A 19,954-nucleotide genomic window follows, 5' to 3' on the forward strand; every position below is an offset into this window, starting at 1 on the left:
GGAGGGTTTGAGGAGCAGAGAGGATGGGTAACACTGGGGTAATCACAGGAACTAGCCAAAGGCTCCCCACTTTCTTTCATTTTTCCTTTTATTCTTACTGTTTTCATGATTGTTATTAAAATTATACAGGTGTCACGTGACTACATTTTGGTTATAAACAAAGAAAACAATACAAATGTATATCTATTGAATAATTTAACCTGTCCATGTGCCACAACCAACTTTATTCTTCTTCCTTCAGCCTAGTATACTTTCTTCTGGTCCTACATACATACATACAGACATACATATGTGTGTCTGTATGTATGTACATGTAAAAATAGAGCTTATAAAACATAAATTTGGCTCATAGTATATGCATTGTTCTGCCATTCTCTCTATGAATACCTCATTCTTTTTTTAATTGCGGCATGACATTCCATAACCTGGATATATTAGAAGCTATTTAATGGTTTCGTGGGGTATTTTTTTTTTTTAATAGTTTTTCACTGTTACACAAAAGATTGCAATAAGCATTCTAATACGTACGCCTGCACACGTACACATATGCCCCCCAAAGTGGGTATTTCCTTGGGGTAGTAGATACCTAAACACAGAAGTAGGTTAAATAATATAATTTAAACTTGGTCAGTCAGCCTGACTGACCCCCACGAAGACCACGTCAACAATTGTGAGAGCCCATTTTCCTCACACTCTCCCCGACTCTGTGTCGTATCGACCTGCTTAAATTTTGCCAATCTGATGGACAAATAAAGAAATACTGCTTGAAATGCTGGTTTCAGGGAGAGAGCGTCTTTTGCTGCTCTTTGCCACTTGGATGTCTTCTGCAAATATTCTGTTCCCTTTTCTGCAGTTACTGTTTCTCCAGAGTGGCTGTCTCTGAACCTATTATCTTCAGGTATAAAGGCAAATATACTAGTCCTTGGGCTGCTCTTCGTGGTTCTATTCAAATTCAAAACATATGATTTTGCCAGACACTTTCGGCAAGTCTCCAAAGAGAACTAAGATGAAGAAATGAGAGAGGAAAACCCAAATCTTAAAACACGTGGATCACATTTTCCATAATATCGATTTATATAATTTTGTTAATTTTTTTATTTTATATTAGTTTCAGGCATACAGTACAATGGTTAGACATTTACATAGTTTTTGAATTGATTGCCCGATTACTCTAGCATCCATCTGGCTCTATACATAGCCATTACAACAATATTGACTATATTCCTTATACATCCCATGACTGTTTTGTAACTACTAATTTGTACTTCTTCATCCCTTCCCCTTTTTCGCCCAGCCCCCTAATTCCCCTCCCCTCTGGCAATCACCAGTTTGTTCTCTGTATCTTTGAGTCTGTTTTCGTTTAGTACGTTCCTTCTGTTCCTTAGTTTCAGCATATAAGTGAAATCATATGGTATTTATCTTTCTGTATCTGACTTATTTCACTCAGCATAATACCCTCTAGGTCCATCCATGTCATTGAAAATGGTGAGATTTCATTTTTTTTATGGCTGAGTAATATTCCATTGCTTATATGAACCATAACGTCTTTATCCAATCATCTGTTGATGGCACTTAGGTTGCTTCCACTGCTTGGCTATTGTGAATAGCACTGCTGTGAACATAGGGGTGCACAGATCTTTATGAATTAGTGTTTTGATTTTCTTTGGATAAATACCCAGAAGTGCAATTGCCGGGTCAAAAGGTAGTTCCATTTTTAATTTTTTGAGGAACTTCCAAACTGATCTCCATAGTGTCTGTACCAATTTGCAATCCCACCAAGAGTGTATGGGTGTTCCCTTTTCTCTACATCCTCACCAACATTTGTCTTTTGATTTATTGGTGATAACCATTCTGACAGGTGGGAGGTAATAGCTCATTGTGGTTTTAATTTGCATTTCTCTGATGATTAGTGACCTTTAGCATCATTTCACATGTCTATTGGCCATCTGTATTTCCTCTTTGGAGAAATATCTGTTCGGATTTTCTGACCATTTTTAAATTAGATTGTTTGTTTTGTTGTTGTTGAGTTTTATGAGTTGTTTATAAATTTTGGATATTAACCCCTCATCAGATGCATCATAGGCAAATATCTTCTGCCAATCAGTAGGTTGTCTTTTGTTTTGTTGATGTTTTCCTTTGCTGTGCAAAATATTTTTAGTTTGATATAGTCCCATTTGTTTATTTTTTTCTTTTGGTTCCCTTGTCCGAAGAGATATATTAGGAAAAAAAAAATTACTAATAGCAAATCAGAGAGTTTATTGCCTATGTTTTCTTCTAGAAGTTTTATGGTTTCGAGTCTTAAATTTAAGTCCTTAATCTATTTTGAGTCTATTCTTGTATATGCTGTAAGAAGATGGTCCAGTTTCATTTTTTTGCATGTATCTGTCTGATTTTCCCAACACCATTTGTTGAAGAGACCATCTTTACCCCAGTATATATTCTTACCTCCTTTGTCACAGATTAAATGACCATATAGGTGCGGGTTTATTTCTGGGCTCTCTATTCTGTTTCATTGATCTTCTATGTATCTGTTTTTATGCCAGCACCATGCTGTTTTGATTACTAAAGCCTTGTAGTATATAGTTTGATATCGGGTACTGTAATATCTCCAACTTTGTTCTTCTTTCTCAGGATTGCTGTGACTATTTTTTATCTTTTATTGTTCCATATAAATTTTTGGATTATTTGTTCTAGCTCTCTGAAAAATGCAATTGGTATTTTGATAGGGATTGCACTGAATCTACAAATTGCTTTGGGTAGTATGGCCATTTTAACAATATTGATTCTTCCTACCCATGAGCACAGTATATGCTTTCATTTATTTGTATCTTCTTCAATTTCTTTTTTCAATGACTTATAATTTTCCAAGAAGGTCTTTTACTTCCTTAGTTAACTTGATTCTTAGGTATTTTAATGTTTTTGATGAAACTTTAAATTGGATTGTTAATTTCTCTTTTTGATAGTTCATCGTCGGTGTATAAAAAGGCAACCAACTTCTGAATATTAATTCTGTAACCTGCTCCTTTGGGAGGGGCTCCCTTGTAGGCCAAGGTCAGCAGCTGCTTTTGATTACTCGGGGCTACCTGGTAAGAGCTACAAAGTGATACACAGACGGTTGCTGCCTCTGCTGGATCTGGAGGCAAGTAGGAGAGATCATGCTGTGAGCCAAGGTCGGTTACCCCCAGTACCGGGCCTGGGGTGGCTTAGCAAAAGGACCAGTGTACCTCAAGGCCTGAGGCTGCCCATAAGACTCTGCAGTTGGAAGAGCCTTTGGGTGGTTCATGAGTTGGGAGGGTGGGGACTCAGGGAGTCACCAGGGTAAAGTGAGCAGATTTCACCTGGCTAGTGCAGATTCAGTTCTCATGCAGTGCTGAATCGGTGGCTTCCTGTAAAAGTTTCAGATCACAGCAAGGCCAGCCACTGGCCACCTAAGGCCTGCAGACACATGAAATCTGTTCATGAAATACCATAGCTTGGAGCGGGGCTTGTGGCCCGCCACCAAAAGTCTCTCCTGGGATGCATGGGCTGCATGTGGGCTGTGTGAGCTGAGGGCGGTTATTTGCTGTCGAACTCATGGCCCAGAGAAAGCAAAAGGTTGAGCTGGCTGCCTGGGAACGGGCTTGCTGTGGGTAATTTGTGGGTTGGGTGGTGTGGGGTCTCCGGGAGATGTGGGGTGGAGCAAGCTGATCTTGTCAGGCCAATGCAGATTCAGAATCGTGCTGGTGCTGAGCCTGTGGTCTGTCTCAAAAGACTCAGATCGCAGCGAGGCAAGCTCTTGTCTGCCTCTGGCCCAAAGACACCCACCGTCTGCCCAAGAGACATTACAGCTCAGGCTGGTGTGGGTGGCCCACCATCAAATATCTCTCCTGAAATGCACAGGCCAGGTGCAGGCTGCACAAGCTGAGAGCTGTGGTTTGCTGATGAAGGAGCAACCCAGGGAAGGCGCGAGGTGGGACCGGCTGCCCGGCCATTGGCCCCATGTGTGCGATCTGTGGGCTGGGTGGGGTGGGGCCCCGGGGAAACGTGGGGTGGAGCCACCGACCTCTCAGGGCTGATGCAGCTTCATAATTGGCCGTAGCGGGGGAGGGCTCAACACAAGCAAGATGGCGCCCGTCTGCAGGCTGCCTCAGTGGGAGTCGCAAAAGGAAACAATGGTGGCTGTCCTTCCAGACCTTGCCCCAGCACCGTACAACTCAGTGTTTCTCGTATGTCTTCTTGCGCCGCCTGAGCTGCTGATCCTCCGCCTCCCAGGGTGAGTGTCTGCGAACGAGCAAGTCTGTGCGCCGGCCTTTAAGGGGGTCATCTGGGTTTTCAGGTTCCTTCTGTCTCACCAGACAGAATCCCCACTGATTTTTACAGTCAGATTTTGTGGGAACTCCTCTTCCCAGGACTGGAATCCTTGGCTGGGGAGCCTCTGTGTGGGGCTGGGGCCCCTTGCTCCTTCAGGGGGTCCTCTACAGCTGCACTCTCTCTCCTGCTGCTCAACCTTTTCGTGGTGGGGGGGACCAGCCCGCTTCATGCCTCTGTCACTCCTACTGGTCTCAACGTGGCTTTTTCTGTGTATCTTCAGATGCGTGTGTTAGATCAGTTAGACTTCAGGTGGTGCTCCATGTTGATTGTTGTATAATTGGTTGTAATTTTAATGTGGTCCTGGAAGGAGGCGAATCCTGCATTTATGTACTCTGCCATTTTGAGCAAAACCCTCTACTAATATAATTTTATATTCGATTTGATATATTTAATTATAGATTCTCTCTCTTTCTCTCTCTCTAATCTATCTATCTATCTTTTGAATTTGCTCTGATGTTCTCTGCCATGTTCTCAGGTTACAACTGCCCCTGAAGGCATTAAGGCATGTGTCCTCAAGGACCTGTGGGTGATAATCATTAATGAGGGCCAGAGAGCACTTTGTTCAAATTCTATATAGCCTACTGAGGCCCAGAGAGGAAAAATGACTGGCCTGAAAGACCACCAGCAACTAATGGTGGAGCTAGAACTTGAACCGGAGTCTTTTGATTCTCAGGCCCAGATTCTTTTCATGACGTTTAGTTAATTTTTTCAATTTAATTCAGTCCAGCTCAAAGGCATTATTGGACACCTCTCACACTGGCATCTCATGAGCAGGTGGTGATTTAGAGATAAATACAGTCTCTCTCTTCACAAGTAGGTCCACAGACCTACTTGGAGGTAGAACTTTGTGCTCTTATATGGGAGGATGGCTACAAGATAGCTTTGAAGTCTCTTCATCGGTGAGACTGTAATGGCTAGTTTGTTGTGTCAACTTGGCCAGGCTCTAGTACCCAGTATCGAGTCAAACATTAACCCAGATAGAGCTGTGAAGGTGTTTTGCACAAGTGGTTAATGTCAGCCATTAATTGACCTTAAATAAAGGAGATCCCACTCAGTGTGGGTGGGCCTAATCCAATCAGTTGAAGGCATTCAGAGCAAAATATAAGGTTTCCTAGAGAAAAAGAAAATCTGCCTCGAGACTAAAGGATCAACTCCTGCCTGAGTTTCCAGCCTGTTTGCCTGTCCTTTGGATTTTATACTTTCCAGTCCCCCCTACAACTTGCATGAGCCAATTCCTTAAAACAAATCTCATTATATATATATATATACACATATCTATCTATCCATCTATCTATCTATCTATCTATCTATCTATCTTTCTACCCACATATATGTATATATCTTATTGGTTCTATTTTTCTGGAGAACACTAGCTGTTACTGAGATTTACTCTCTTGCCCATATTTAAATTTTAAGAGCAGGAGACTGGAAGACCCAGTGGCTACTGAGGCTGCAGAATGCAAACTGATGCAGCCATTCTGGACCATGTCCTGCCTCCTGCTTCCAGAGACACCTCCTCTCACTCCTGTTCCTATGCTGGGTCACGTTCAGTCCTAGCTGGCTGGTCCCTGATCCTTCATTGTCAGTAAGAGAGATTTTCTCTAATCCTTTTTGGTATCAATGAATGCCATCCCCATGACAAGTCAGTTTCATCGTTTTGCAATCCTCATTATCTGCTGGGAAGCATACCTCAATAGCCTGTCACCTCTGACATCCTCCAAGTCATTAGCCCCAGGACTCTCTTTGCCCAGCTATCTCGATTGGGTCAACGACTAGCATTCCCCAGTGGTGACAGTTCCCTTCCAGGTGCTCGTGTAAGGGGAGATCTGCAGAGGTTTCATGCCAGGTGGGAGGAAAAGAGGCAGCCGTTCACTCACTATCCTAATTTCCCCACTGACCCGTCAGAACAGACACAGCTCCCTCTCATTGCAGCAAAATGAGATTAAAAGAAAAAAAAAAAGTTTCTTGGAAGAGATTTGTTCCATTAAAAAAAATAGGCGATTAAAAGAAAACCTCTTGGGCCATGTAGCTTTGGGGTAGGGAAGAGGTGGGGACCTCTCCAGAGTAGGACTCCAAAGCTTCCTGTTTTCAGGCAGGCGGGACGCATAGTGCAAACATCCTTCTTCATATACGGCCTTTGTTCTTGCTCAGCCAGTGTGCTGATCCACAGGGTGGCCTTTCAGACGCATGCTCCCGTCTGCGTTATCTGCTTCAGATCAAAAGAGAAAATGCATGAGAATGTGTTCGGAAGGCCTAGTTACGGCACACATGCCAGTTATAATCATAATCATAAGTGCTTGGGCTGGGACCTCTTGGAGAATCTAGGATTGTGTCTCTTTTCCTGAGAACTCTGTCCTCTCCAGAGCTCAGGCCAGCCAATGCTTACCGCATGTTAATGTGCCAGGCACTAGGCTGAGCCACGGGGAGTGGGGGTGGGGGGGTGGGGCGAGTCTCATTCCCCACTGGGACCCTTGAGGAGCCAAGTTAGAGAATGAGAATTTGCATTTTTCCCAGAGAGCACAGAGAATGAAGAATCCATTCATTCGGTCCCTTTGGGCATCCACATTTCAAGTTCTGTTTGAGAAGCTGCTTCTGCCTTCTCTCCCCTCCCCTAAGACCTAGCAAATGTGTAACCATACCTCCCTGCTTGCCCAAGCCAGTCCAGTTTCCACTGGTTTTCCCAGCGTCGTTACTAATAGCACGTTTCCATTCTCAAGAGCGTCCTAGTTTGGATGACAAGTTCTGTGGTCTCTCCATCTATAACCCTTCCAGGCAGCCACAAAAAAGGTCCAGATCCTTTTCTAGGCGCTAAGACAGGGCTTGGAGCTGAGAAGGCCCCTCAGAAATGCTGATTATTAAACCGATTTGGCTATTTGATTATCTTGGGGCTTTGGAGCCCGTGAAAAGTACAAGGCAGTGATCTGGGAACGATTGTGTTACGTTTCCTGTACAACCCTCGAGTGATTGTGCAGGGAGAGTAGGTGACCAGAGGTATGTGGAGGTGGCATTTGTGTGAAATCCCTGCATCATGAAAATTTAGCCCCAGCTTTTTAAAAAAAAAAATTAAATTAATTAGAGTGACATTGATGAATAAAATTAGGTCAATTTCAAGAGTAAAATTCAATAATACATACATCATCCGTATATTGCATTGTATGTTCACTGCCCCAGAGTCAAATATTAGCATATAGTTGGCCCCCTTTCCCCTTTTATACCTATTTCCTTCCTCTTTCCCCTCTGGAACACAATGCTGTTGTCTGTGTCTGTGAGTTTTTGTCTTGTTCTTTTGTCGCTTTCGGTATTATATTCCACGTATGAGTGACATCGTGTGGTTCCTGTCCATTTTCATCTGACTTATTTCGCTCAGCGCGATATTCTCAAGATTCACCTATGAAATAGTGCACGTGGCAGTATTTCATCTTTCCTAATGGCGGAGTAATATTCCATTGTGTACACACACCACATCTTCTTTATCCAATCATCTATGCAGAACCCTTGGTTTCCGCGTCTTGGCCACTGTGAATGATGCTGCAGAGAACCTAAGAGTCCATAGATCTTTATGAATCGATGTTATCAAATGCTTCGAGTAGCTCCCCGGAACAGGGATTGCTGAAGCCCCAGCTTTTGAACCCTATCAACGAGGTGCTCGACTCGAGTCAAAGTCTCCATGGAAAAATTGGACTTCAGGAGACTGGCAGAGTTGAGTAAAAATACAAGGGTGAAAAGAAGCCTATTTGTGGCCATACGTCACCACACACCCAGTGGGCTGGAGAGCTAGGAACATATGTCATTTGTTTAGAACTTGGCACGTAAGGAAGCATATTTGTATATGTTCTCACTCGGGGCTCATAGCAGGGAGGTAGGGAGGACAGGTCTGGTCACTCCCACTTTTTTTTTTTTTCAGACAAGGAAAGTTTTCCAAGGCTGCACAGCTGAAGGCTGGCAGCATCCAGCGTCTTGAGGAGCCATGCTCCTCGACCCCAATGTTCTTTTCACCTCCCCGTCATGGAGGGAGATTTGAAGGGCTGGCGGAAGCACTTTGCCTTCTGCTAGGTGTTCTGACTCTCTCTGCAGGGTGAGTTTGCTCGCAGGAACAAGGTCGAGTTTTTGTCACAGCAGATTCTGTAGCCACCAGCCAGGTCAGAAAGCCCCTCTGAGTTGGGAGACGGTGGCAGAACTGACATCCTCAGGGGACCGTGCCAGCTGACTTCCGTTTACAACCTGCAGACCTCCTGCCCAGCGGGGAAGCAGGAGGGCAGGACCCCAGCCCTGTAAGCGGGAGCAGAGGACAGACGCGAATGATGTGTGTGACGCTGGTGCTCCCACTACGTGATTGGGAACATGTGAAGGCAGGGTGATTGAACTGTGGGTGACCCCATGGAGCAAGGAGGCTAATTAAAGCTTCTCTCTCCCACACTTCAGTCACAAGCGCCCCCTCCCCCCGCGCCGCCCTTCCTCCCGATGGTGCGGCTGATAAGGAGGGATTGAATTTATGAAAAGCGATGAAGATGTTTGGATAAGCCGCAGTACCAAGGCAAGCCGGCCCGACGAGTTAGGGCCTGATGAGGCAGCCGGGTATCTGAGCCTTGGAAGGAGCTGGCAAGGCAGAGAGGAAGGGGGAGAGCCCGCCGCTGAACGTGACACCCGCAGGCGTGGCTGTGGGACTGCGCACCTTGGCAATTCAGGTGGAAATGGGCTCGCCGAATGCTGGCTCTGCAGGGAGGTTGTTTGACCTGCCCCATGTCACCTGGCAGCCGACGGTTCCCAGGCCTGCCACCGCGTCCTGTGTCCCCAGGGACAGCCTGTGTGAGTGGAATCCATAGGAGGACGTGGTGCCGCTGAGTAAGGAGAGTGGGAGGCCAGGAACGAGCACGCCCTTCCCAGAGGGGAAGAGGTGAGACCGCTCGGTGGGAAGGATAGGGGAGGTGGACATAGCCGTCTCCTGCGGAGCATTCACTGGAGGCCGGGCGCTGTGCAGAGGGCTTTATGTATACAGTCTGTCGCTTTATCTTCAGATGTGAGTGATGTGGTGGTTATCATGTTATAGTGATGTGGAAAATGGAGCTCAGAGAGGGTCGGTAACTTGCCCAAGGCCACACAGCTAGATCTATGAATCAAAACCAAGTCACGAATTAAAAAACAGAAGCAAAAACAAGCAACGGGACTCTTGGAGCCTTTGTTCTAAATGAGCATGTTCCCAGCAGTCCACTGTGCCACATGGTGGGTGGGGGCAGGCGTGTTGGCCAAGGTTGGGGGATGAGCTTCATCTTCTTTCCCAGGCTGCCTAGACTCATGCCTTGGCTGCGTGGCTCCTTACCTGTCCCTCCCCATTGGTCCCTTTAGTTTTTCTCAGGTGGTTACAGGGAGTAGATGCTATCTGCTCATTGAGAGCACCCCCAAACCCTCCATGCTGGCTGTGGACACACCAGCTTTGAAGACCTTCGGAGTGAAAGCCCCCAGAGCTGCCTAACCCCGAACACTTGTGTTCTCCTGTCATGGCGGATCCTCGGGGTTCCGTGGCCGCCCAGCCTCCCGATCTGGCCCGTGTGCGCCCCGCAGAGGGGGCCTGAGAACCACGGAGCTCTCTTTCTCCTGGACGCTGGCCTCGCTGAGTATGACTCATGAGTGAATGATGGAAGCTGAGTGGCTGTGTCGAGTGTGTGAAACGGGCTGTGTCCTTGAGGCCCAGAGTGGATCGATGAGCAAAGCGGACCGGCTGGCATGAGCGTAGTGTTCTGTGGGGCGAATGTGTCCCTCAATTAAGGGAGACCTCCAACCCTGCCATGCTTGAGAAGAGAGAAGGGCGGGCGTGGGCTTGGCAGAGCTTCCACAGCTCAGTTCTCCTGGTTAGGACTTTCTCTTGCCTCCCAGAGGCCATGGACGTGAGACCAGTGACCAACACCTGCTAAGCTGGATCCTTCCCACAGGAGACCCCTCCCCAAACTGGGTCCGCCCACCCCCCTGTTTTTTAACCGTCCTGAAGACTCATAATATTTGAATCGGCCAATTCCATAACACGTGCATCGCAGCTGATCCCAAAGTCCCATATACAAATTCGTGCATTATTTTCAACAGTAGGTTTTCCACGTACTTTCCTCTTTTTTGGGGTGGGGGAGATATCCCTTCTCACCAAGAAGGCAACACTATGGTCCTAGTAATTAAGGCTGGGCCCATCTGGTCTGGTCTGGTCTGATCCAGTCGGGGTTGGGAGGCGGTAAGAAAGGAAAAGCCAGGGTAGGAGAAATGTCTGTGCATTTTGATATAAAATCCCCTGCTTTCTGGTTAAATGCAAAGCACGATGTATAAATCTGTCTGGGTCGTTTCAGTTAACAGTTCAGACTTGGTTTTAATGTTGGTCTTGGTACCAAGCTCATTTCATTAGTGTCAATTTGACAGCTGGGTACATGGGTCAGGGGTTACATTAATGATTACTTGTTCGTTAAGTGGACATGGAGCTTTTACGGAGAATGCCAGCGGCATAGACCCTTTCCGATGGCCGTCTCAGACAGTTGCTCCCCCATGCGAGCTGTGGTCTGGGGGAGCCGGAGCTCCCGGGACGACAGCTAACGAAGGAACCCTGAACCCCAACAGGTCTGGCGGGGCCTCACCTGGAGCTCAGCCTGGGAGGCCCCTGGAAAGGTGAGCTGCTGCTTCTTTGGGGCTGAGTCATTATCTGAGCAAGAGCTTTCTCTGCAGAGCCAGAGAACAGCTCAGGTGGCATCTCCCTAGGGCCCGGCAGAAAGAGAGGGAGTGGCCCCTGGACCATCCTCTCGGGGGAAGAAGCTGCTTTTGCAGCTGGCATCGGTTTTCCTTGTGCCAAGATGGGAATACCCGCCTGTGATTTACGCAGACATTTATAGAAAGCATACAGGTTTGCTCATTCATAAAATGGAAGGACAGTGTGTTTCTTGCCCTGGCAGGGCCCTGGGGCGGCTCTCAGGGTAGTGTGGCTGATTGTAATCATTTCCGGAAATCTGATTTGCCTGTGGGGAGAAGGCCAAGGCCAAGGCCAAGGCCGCATGGGAACAGGACACAAATGCAGCTCCAGGGCCGGCTGCCTGCCCCGTGGAACCGAGCCAGACTGCGCTCTTAGGAAGGGTCCCTCCTGAACCCACTGCTCCCCCCATCTCTTCCCAGATACAGCTCCATCTTCTTCCTGACTGGCAGGCAGGCTGCAGCCAGCCCACGTGACACGAGGACATGAGGGCGGCCTTGCAAGAATGCCAGGAGGTGATGCTTCCTGGCCCTGTCTGAAATGTCGGGACAGGGGATTCTGTGGAGCCCGACCCAGCTGTGGCCGGCAGCCCAGTGGGAGCCAAGTTCAGGCCTTGCCCTCTCTGAGCAGCTGGCCTCCTTAGGTGAGCCTAGTGGTGACTCCATGTACCAGTGACTTCTCCACGTCTGGCCACCTGAACTGTTTGCCAGGTAGGCAGGTGGGTGGGCAGTAGAGAGGCAGTTTTGTCAGAAGTCAGAGACCAACAAATAGCGACTTTACTTCAACGCTGCTCGGAACCCCTGAGCTCTGGTGTCAGGTGCTTTGAAATGGGTCTGGGTGGTGGACGTACAGTGTGACAGCTGTGGCAGGAAGTAGGTCTGGGTTAAGTGCAAAGTAGACCTCAGCAAAATGCAGTCACGTCTTTTGTGGTTTTCTCCATCCTCTTTTGAGCCAAAGGCTCCGAAATTTTGGAGGTTTGGACCAGATGAGCTCCCCAAATTGTGTCCCTTAGGAAGTGGTACCAGCAACGGTTTAGCCGCAGGAATCTCCAGAAAGACCCGTGGGAGCCGTGAGCACGGCAGGAGGGTCACATACAAAGAGAGAAGGAAAAGGAAGGGCAGAGCGAAGGGGAAAGGCAAAGATACGGGCCATGTCTGTGCAGCGGCCAAAACGAAACTCCACAGACGGAGCAGCTGAAACAACAGGAATTTATTTTCTCGCGGTTCTGGAGGCTAAAAGTCCAAGATCAAGGTGTCGGCAGGGCTGGTTTCTTCTGAGGCCTCTCTCCCTGGCTTGCAGGTGGCTGTCGGGCAGATGGCTGTCTTCTCTCTATGTCCACTGTGTGCACATGCGTCTGCGCCCTCATCTCCTCTTCCTATAAGGACGGTGGCCATGTTGGATTAGGGCCCACCCACATGACCTCGTTCGACATTAATTACCTTTTTTAAAGGCCCTCTCTCGAAATTCAGCTCAGTTTCTATGTACCAGGGCCTTTCTCTGGGCTGGAGACTGGGCTAAGCACCCATGGAGAATAACATTGTCTAATGTACCCCAACACAGCCCTGAGCTGTGGGCATCCTTAGCCTCATGTACAGAGGAAACAGCTTTGTGGAACCTCGAGTTGAAGGACATGTTTCAGTTGCCTGATCCCAAAGCCCCATCTATTAAGCTACAGAAAAATGATACTGGAGAAAAAGGATAAAAGAAGAGGGTTATGTGGGCCGGCGGCCCAACACCTGCAGACCTTCTCTGGGCCTTGGCCTCCTCCTTTTACTTAGCGGGGATCTGAAGCCCAGGGTTAGGCACCGCTCCGCGCTGTCCTGTGATGAAGGTCGAGAGCCTCGGTCTCCAGTCTGGGCCATGCTCCAACCAGCACTGGCTGACCCCCGTCACGGAGGCCCCTACTCCCCTAACCTGTGGGCCTTGTCTTGTTCTGACCCCGGAGAGAGGGATGCACCTCGTTTGTGCCTGTCTCATCCAACCGAGTCCCCTTACCTGGGTCATCTGCAGCCCTCAGACCCACTTCCTGCGGCATGGTCCTGGGCAGCTTCCCGGGCCACTTCAATGTCTTGAAGTTGCTTTGACGGGGCCCTGGGGCATCCTTGCCTTTGGGTGTAGCAGAAGGCCCCGCCTCAGGCTGTCTGGAGACATCTGTATGAAGGCAGTGCTGCCTCGGTGCCCGTCTTGGTGGAAGACCCTCAGCGGGGTTCACTGTTGGGTGTATGAGGTAAGCTGGGGGTGGGGGTGGGGGGAAGAGCCTGGAAGTACAGAGAGGCTAGAGCTGCTTCTGTGCTAGGGTCCGGATGCACGGCTGGGTGGCTGTCTCCTCACCTTTGGGAACCTCGGTGTCATCATCTGTAAAATGGGAGTGGAGAAACCTTAGCCAAATAGCGTTTACTGGGAGGTCAGTGTGGGGGCGTAGAGTAATGCTGCAAAAAATTAGACAGCTCCGGTGTCAAAACGAGGCTGGTAGTAGGAACTGTTGCATTCAGCCTGCTAAAAACTGCCCTCTTAACACAAACGGTCCACAAAACGCTACCAATGTGGCACGTACAGCTGCCACAGTGCAAAGAAATAGCATCTTCCTGTCTCTGCCCTTCGCCTCTCAATCCTTTACTCTCAGCTCCAAGGGACTGCTCTGAGAGGGAAAAGCAGATTAGCATTTTCCACGGAGTCATTTACTTGAGTTTCTCATGTTCTTACGATGGTTCGTGTTAAGAGGGGCTCGTCAGTTCCCTGACAAAGCAGATTCGCTTCCCCAGGGATTCGGAAAGGACAAGTGGGAGCTTCTTACTGTTTCCTTGAAACTCCTCTGCCTTTCTAGAGTCTCTACCACCGGAATATCCAGGCGAATAAGGCCATTTTTTTGTATCAATGACAAAAAATGATGTAAATTTAAAAAGGCATGGGGCTTGTCACAAGGACACAGAAATCAGCTCGAAGGGCACCCACCTGCCTTGGCCAACTCAGGCATGACTTAAACACCAAAGTGACTTAGTACAAGAATAAATTATTACCTTAGTCTGTTCATACTGCTATAACAAAAGTACCCCAGACTGGGGGATTGAAACAAGAAACGCTTATTTCTCACAGTGCTGGAGGCTGGGAGCCCAAGGTCAAGACCCCAGCAGATTCAGTGTCTGGTGAGAATGCGCTCCCCGGTTCACAGGCAGCCACGTCCTCACTGTGTTCTCACGTAGGGGAGCGGGAGGGAGCTCTCTTGGATGAAGACACGAATCCCATCCTGAGGGCCCGACCCTCGTGACCTAATTACCTCCTAAACCATCACATTGGGGATTAAGACCTCAGCATACGTGTTCGGGGGGACATGCATACTCAGTTCATAAAAACGATAGACCATTCAGAATGGGCATTTATGAGCTCATGTTAATGATATTGACAGATGGACGACGAAAGGTAACCAGATAGGTGATGTAAATGGGGTTGGGTGGGGTCATGTGACCAGTTCTGTCCGGTGAGCTGGAGCAGAAGGGACATGCCACTTCTGAGCTGAGGCCTCTTTTTCATCTTCCGTGAAGTACTCTAGTAGCGGCTACTCCATGAGCCCGGTCGGAGGATGGGCCGTGCGTGGAGCAGAGCCACTAGCTGACTTAGAGTAGGTATGTAGCAAAAACAAGAAATAGACCTTTGCCAGTTCCTCTCCTTCCACCTGGCAAAGGGTTATTTATCTTCTGAAACCCTGTTCAGGGAGCATCTCCTTGCTAAAGTCCTCCAGCGCTGGGAACGTCCTTCTAGGCACTGCTTCTACGTCATTCGACAAGAATTATCACATGTCTACTACTTACCAGGCACGCTGCTGGGTGCTGGGATTATGCATCCTCAAGACGACCAAGTGCCTGCCTTCCTGGAGTTTTCAGAGGAATGTGTGTTGATAGCCTTGTCCCCTTTTCCTGAAGTGAGTGTCATGAGGGTAGAACTGTGACTTAGCCATATTTTTATTTTCAATACTTATCGCATAGTAGGACCGCAGTAAGTATTTGCACAATATTCTTCCGTCAAGTGTCTGCAGCCCTGGTCCATGATGCTCGTGTGTACAATTTGCACATTTTCTTGACCCCTGTTTTGTCTTCTTCATGGGTGTGGGCCGCTCGGGAGCGTGGCTGTGCCTTACGGTTCCGTGTGTGGCAGGGCTGTCGGTCAAGGGAAAGCTGTACACATGTTGGACACACAGTAGATGTCTGTGAACTGTTTCTTGCTCTTGGCTCGTATGAATGGGTATGGAGATCATCGTTCCAACCACAGAATTATTTATGCGAAAAAATGGTCAACAGGCGATGTCGAAATTGAAGGCTTGTCATCTTCAAGAGCTACAACTGCGTCATGGGCTTGTCACTAAGAATGAACAGTGGAGCCGGCGACAGAGTCCCGCATGTAGCCCCAGATCTACTGCAGAGACTTTGTCGGTCACTGGGCTGGGCTTTGAGGTCTCTGTCTGCAAGACGGGGAGCGGACAGGGGATCTCTGCGTCTCTATTTCGTCAATGGCAACATCATAGCGGGGTCTATGTGGGACGACGCCAGAAAGACTCCAGAAAGACCATTGTGGCGGAGCTATACCTTTCGTACCATTCCAGGGCAGGGAGAGAGAGCAACCCCGGCCTGGTCTGAATCCTTGGGCACACTGTCCTGTGGCCTGGACTCTTGGGAACTTTTTTTTTTTAAACAGGGCTGCTTTCCAGTCCCAAGGGAAAAAGCTGGCAGAGGAGGCCGTGCACACTCTTCCTACTCTGTGTGGTAGTAACACCCCAGTAGGCACTCTTAACGAGCCTGCACCCCCTCCCTAAAGCCATGGCTTGTTTGCTTCTCCTAGGAGCCTGGCACTGAGCCTTGGATGCTGTCATTGTCTCGGGGACAGACACCCCTCCCCCCAGCGCCTTACGAGGCCGGCACCACCAAGGTCAGGCAGCTTTGCCCCAAACTGGGCTCCCACTCTGGAGCACCTTGATCCTTCCCTCCATGCCAGAGGCTGCCGAGAGATCGGAGGAAATAAACTCAGCTGATTCTATGCTAGCGTGTGCCTCTTCCGGTTCAGAAAGTTCTCAGGCTGGGTCAGTGGGGGCCGATCTGCAGACACTTCATTCACAATTTGTTGTTGGTTGGTTTTTCTCTTCCAAGGGAGGCGGGGGTGTGGCTGCAAAATAAATCTTAGGGTTTTTTCTCTTCTCCCCAAAGAAATCATTGTGTCGTAATGCCGGGAGAGCCCAAGCCGATGACATTTTTATGGGGCTGACTCTGGTGAAGACTGTGGTGTCTGTTAGGGCCAACCAGAGGGTCGCGTAGATCTCTCTCTCTCTCTCTCCTCATCGCTACCCCCACCCCTTTCTCTCACAGCAATACAACTTCAGTTCAATACTTGTCCAGAATTCTCAGTGGGGCTACCTAGGTTAAAAAGGGGTGGGGGTGGGGGAGATGACATCATATTCTCCCAAGCCGATTGGCTGCTTTCAGGCTTCAGGAATGATATCATCTCTCCCTTTGCCTCCCCACCCCCTCTTCTTCCAGTCCTTTCCCGGCCTGACAAGTCCTCCCTCCCCAGAACCCCACCCCAGGATACCCCGTTGCCTTGGAGACCACAAGTTTTCAACCTCGTTGTCTGGAGGAATGGTAATTCATTACATGTCTGACATGGGGGTGAAGGGTGCAGGGAGGGAGACCCAGGCTGGACGGTTGTGAGGGGAGGTTGTGGACAACAAAATGATGAATAAAAATATGTTTCACGCATGAGAAACTGTCAAAGATGGTCAGAGGGAAAGGTCATTGCAAACGGTGTTTATGAAACAGAAAAATGGAGACCGAATTCTAAAAAACAAGCAGTGGCCAAAAAAATGGTAGGAACTAACCACCCCCTCCCCGAGACGGGCAGCTCGTTAGGAAGATTTTGGGCTGTTGTGTTATCTTCAGAGGAAGGGCTACCCCCTGCAGCCCCCACCCCCACCCCTCACCCCGAGGTGTATGCACTGACACAAATCTCTCCTCCCACCAGCTCTGCTCGGAGAGCAAGCAGTTTCTTGGGGTGGGGAGGGGGGAGAGAACTAGATCACGATCTACCCATACCCTTGGGATTTGTGGGTGGATCCAAGAATGGAGTATCAGTCCCTTAGTTTGAATCCCCAGGAAACCAAGATGGGGGAAAGAATCACCAGAGTCGCAGGTCGAAGTTGTGTGCTCTGTGTGTGTGTTCTAATTATCCATCGATTTCCTATCTACACTGATCACGTTCAAAAGGGAATAGTTCAACCCCTGATTTACCTGAGACACTTTAAGGACAACACACAAATTCCCCTTGGTTCCACCCCGTGATGTCTTGTGACTTTTCCACTCTCTTTTCTCCCTAGGCGTACCTCACCTCTCTCCATGGATCACTAATATGTGACTATTGCGCTATTCCCCTGTTTGTTCAATATTTGTTTCCTTGTCGGGGGCATTCTTTAGAGTCAAGAATTTCGGAATAATGGGAATATTGGCACCTGCTTCTTTGGCTCCCTACTTCTCAATTTTAACCCCCAAACTCTGGCTCTTGTTGGCCTCTCCCAGGCTGCCTCTCAGTCTATTACAGGTCATGCTGAATCTATAGCCATCTGGTTAAAGGGAAAATAAGCAAATGGTGAAAAGGTGTTTAATATATACTTGCTGGGCAATAAGGAGAAAGTCGATAGTAGAATCATTTAAGATACACACTTCTTCTAGGTGTGCTTGTGTGCAGAGATCTATAAGTAAGTTTTTTATTTCCTATCAGCCTAAAGCATACCAACAACTCAATAAAAGTTGGCTATTGTTATCTCGTTTATTTATACAGATTTCTTTCAACTAAAAATGTATTTTAAAATACCAGTTAGAAATAGATGAAAGTTATACACACACATCCACATGCATAATAAGGGTCGCTCTGTGTGAGCGTGTGTGTGTGTGTGTGTGTGTGTGTGTGTGTGTATGTGTGTATGTGTGTGATTGCATTTCCTTATTTCTGTTTTTGAGGTTTCCAAATGTTTTGCAGTGAGTAGGTATTACAAATATAATCAGGGGAAAAAAAAGCAATTAAAAAAATCAGTTTTTGGGCAGGATGTTCCACAGGGCAGTTGAATGTAACTTCCAAGATGAAGTAACCGGATGTCTGTCAACTCAGCGTAGCAGAGAAAACAAGGTATGAGTTTGTCCTCAGTGGGGTGGTGACATGAACATCTCTGGAGTCCTGTGGCTTCTCTTCCATTCTGCCATGGCCTAATTTTTCAATCTTAGAGAGAAAGTAAAATCTCCAAGTACCAGGATGGAAGTGATCTCGGGCACCCTTCTGACTTACCCCCTCTCATCTAAATTGGACATTTAGTGGCTCTTAAAGTAAATATTAACCCAAGATTTACATAAGCTGTCACCTGAGAATCCACATACCCCAAACCAAAGTCATAATTTCTCAAAACTGTCTCCTACCACTCCCTAAAGTTCTTGTGTCTGCCCCCAGAATCACTGCTTATCCAAGTTAGAAAATTTGAAGTCATTTTTGATTAATCCCTCTATATCAGCCTCCAAGAGAGTCATCAAGTTCGTTTTTCCTTCCGAGTCTGTCATTGTCCTCATCCATCCCAACTTCCTGCCATCCTTTCCTCCAAGCTCTAACTAAAATGCCATCTCCTCCATGAAAATATCCTTGGTCACTGCTGTCTTTACCAATAAAGTTCTAACTTGAATTCCAACAGGATGAACAGACTTGGGATCGTGTAGCCTTGATTTGTTTGAGGAATTAAACTTGGTTTCTCACCTTAACCACGTGGCTCTGGAGAGCAGGGGCTTCATAAGGTCATATCGCAGAGCTCAATACAATTTATCGATTCAACAAAAGGAAACCACTTCCTCTCCCGACAAACCATGCTGGTGTTTCTCCCTCTTTCTTTGTAGGCATTTCCCCGAACCCCTGACCCGGATGCCTACTTTTTCATTTAAGCAAACTTTCTTGCATTTCCATTTTTGTCTAATTTCTCATATGTTCTCGTCCTTGAAGATACTGATTAAACTCTACCTCTAGAATTTATTTATTCTCCTAATAAATGGTTCCCAGTTCTCTTAATTGATGTGGAAAGCAGAATGGTCTAATGTTTAAGAGTGTGGATTCTAGAGCCAGACTATCTCAATCCCTTTTTTTTTTTTTAACTGAGAGAAGCACGTTTATTGTCTTGATTTACTGAAACAAAATATTGCATCAAATTACTCAAGAAAATCCAGGTAGCAGAAACATATAACATTGTCCATTCCTTCAAGAAATCTCCAATCAGTTTTAAGACCACAGAATGATACACACACACTATAGTAGCCTCTAACCACATGTGGCTCTTTTAATTTAAATGCATTATAGTTAAATAAAATTAAAGATTCATGACCTCAGTCACGCTAGCCGCCTTTGAAGTGCTCAATAGCCACATGTAACTGGTGGCTACCATATTGGAAAGCACAGATATAGGACGTGTCTGTCATTGCAGAAACTCCTGTTGGACAGCTCAGGCCAGCTCCACACCCCAGCTCTGCCGCTCATCATTTGTGTGAGCGTAGGCAAAGTATTTTACTTTCTGGGCCAATTTCCTCATAATACCTACCTCCTCGAGTCGTTTGAGCCTTAAGTGAGCTAATACAGGTAAAGCACTTAGGATATAGTGTCGAGAGCAAACGGATCAGTCGTAGTTAGCCAGTATGGTCTACCCCAGTCTTGTTTTTCAGCTATTGACTCATCTCCATTAACTGACCTTTAGTCCACGGATCCATATCACATTTTTTAAAACAGCATTCTCATTACCTCCTGCCAAGAATTCTCTTTGATCTCCCTTAAAAGACAACATTATCTGGCCAGAGACTATTCACAGAGGCCAAATTTTTTACTCACTCA

This window comes from Pteropus medius, unplaced genomic scaffold (genome assembly GCF_902729225.1).
Source record: "Pteropus medius unplaced genomic scaffold, Ma_sr-lr_union100, whole genome shotgun sequence".
NCBI classification, from domain to species: Eukaryota; Metazoa; Chordata; class Mammalia; order Chiroptera; family Pteropodidae; genus Pteropus; species Pteropus medius.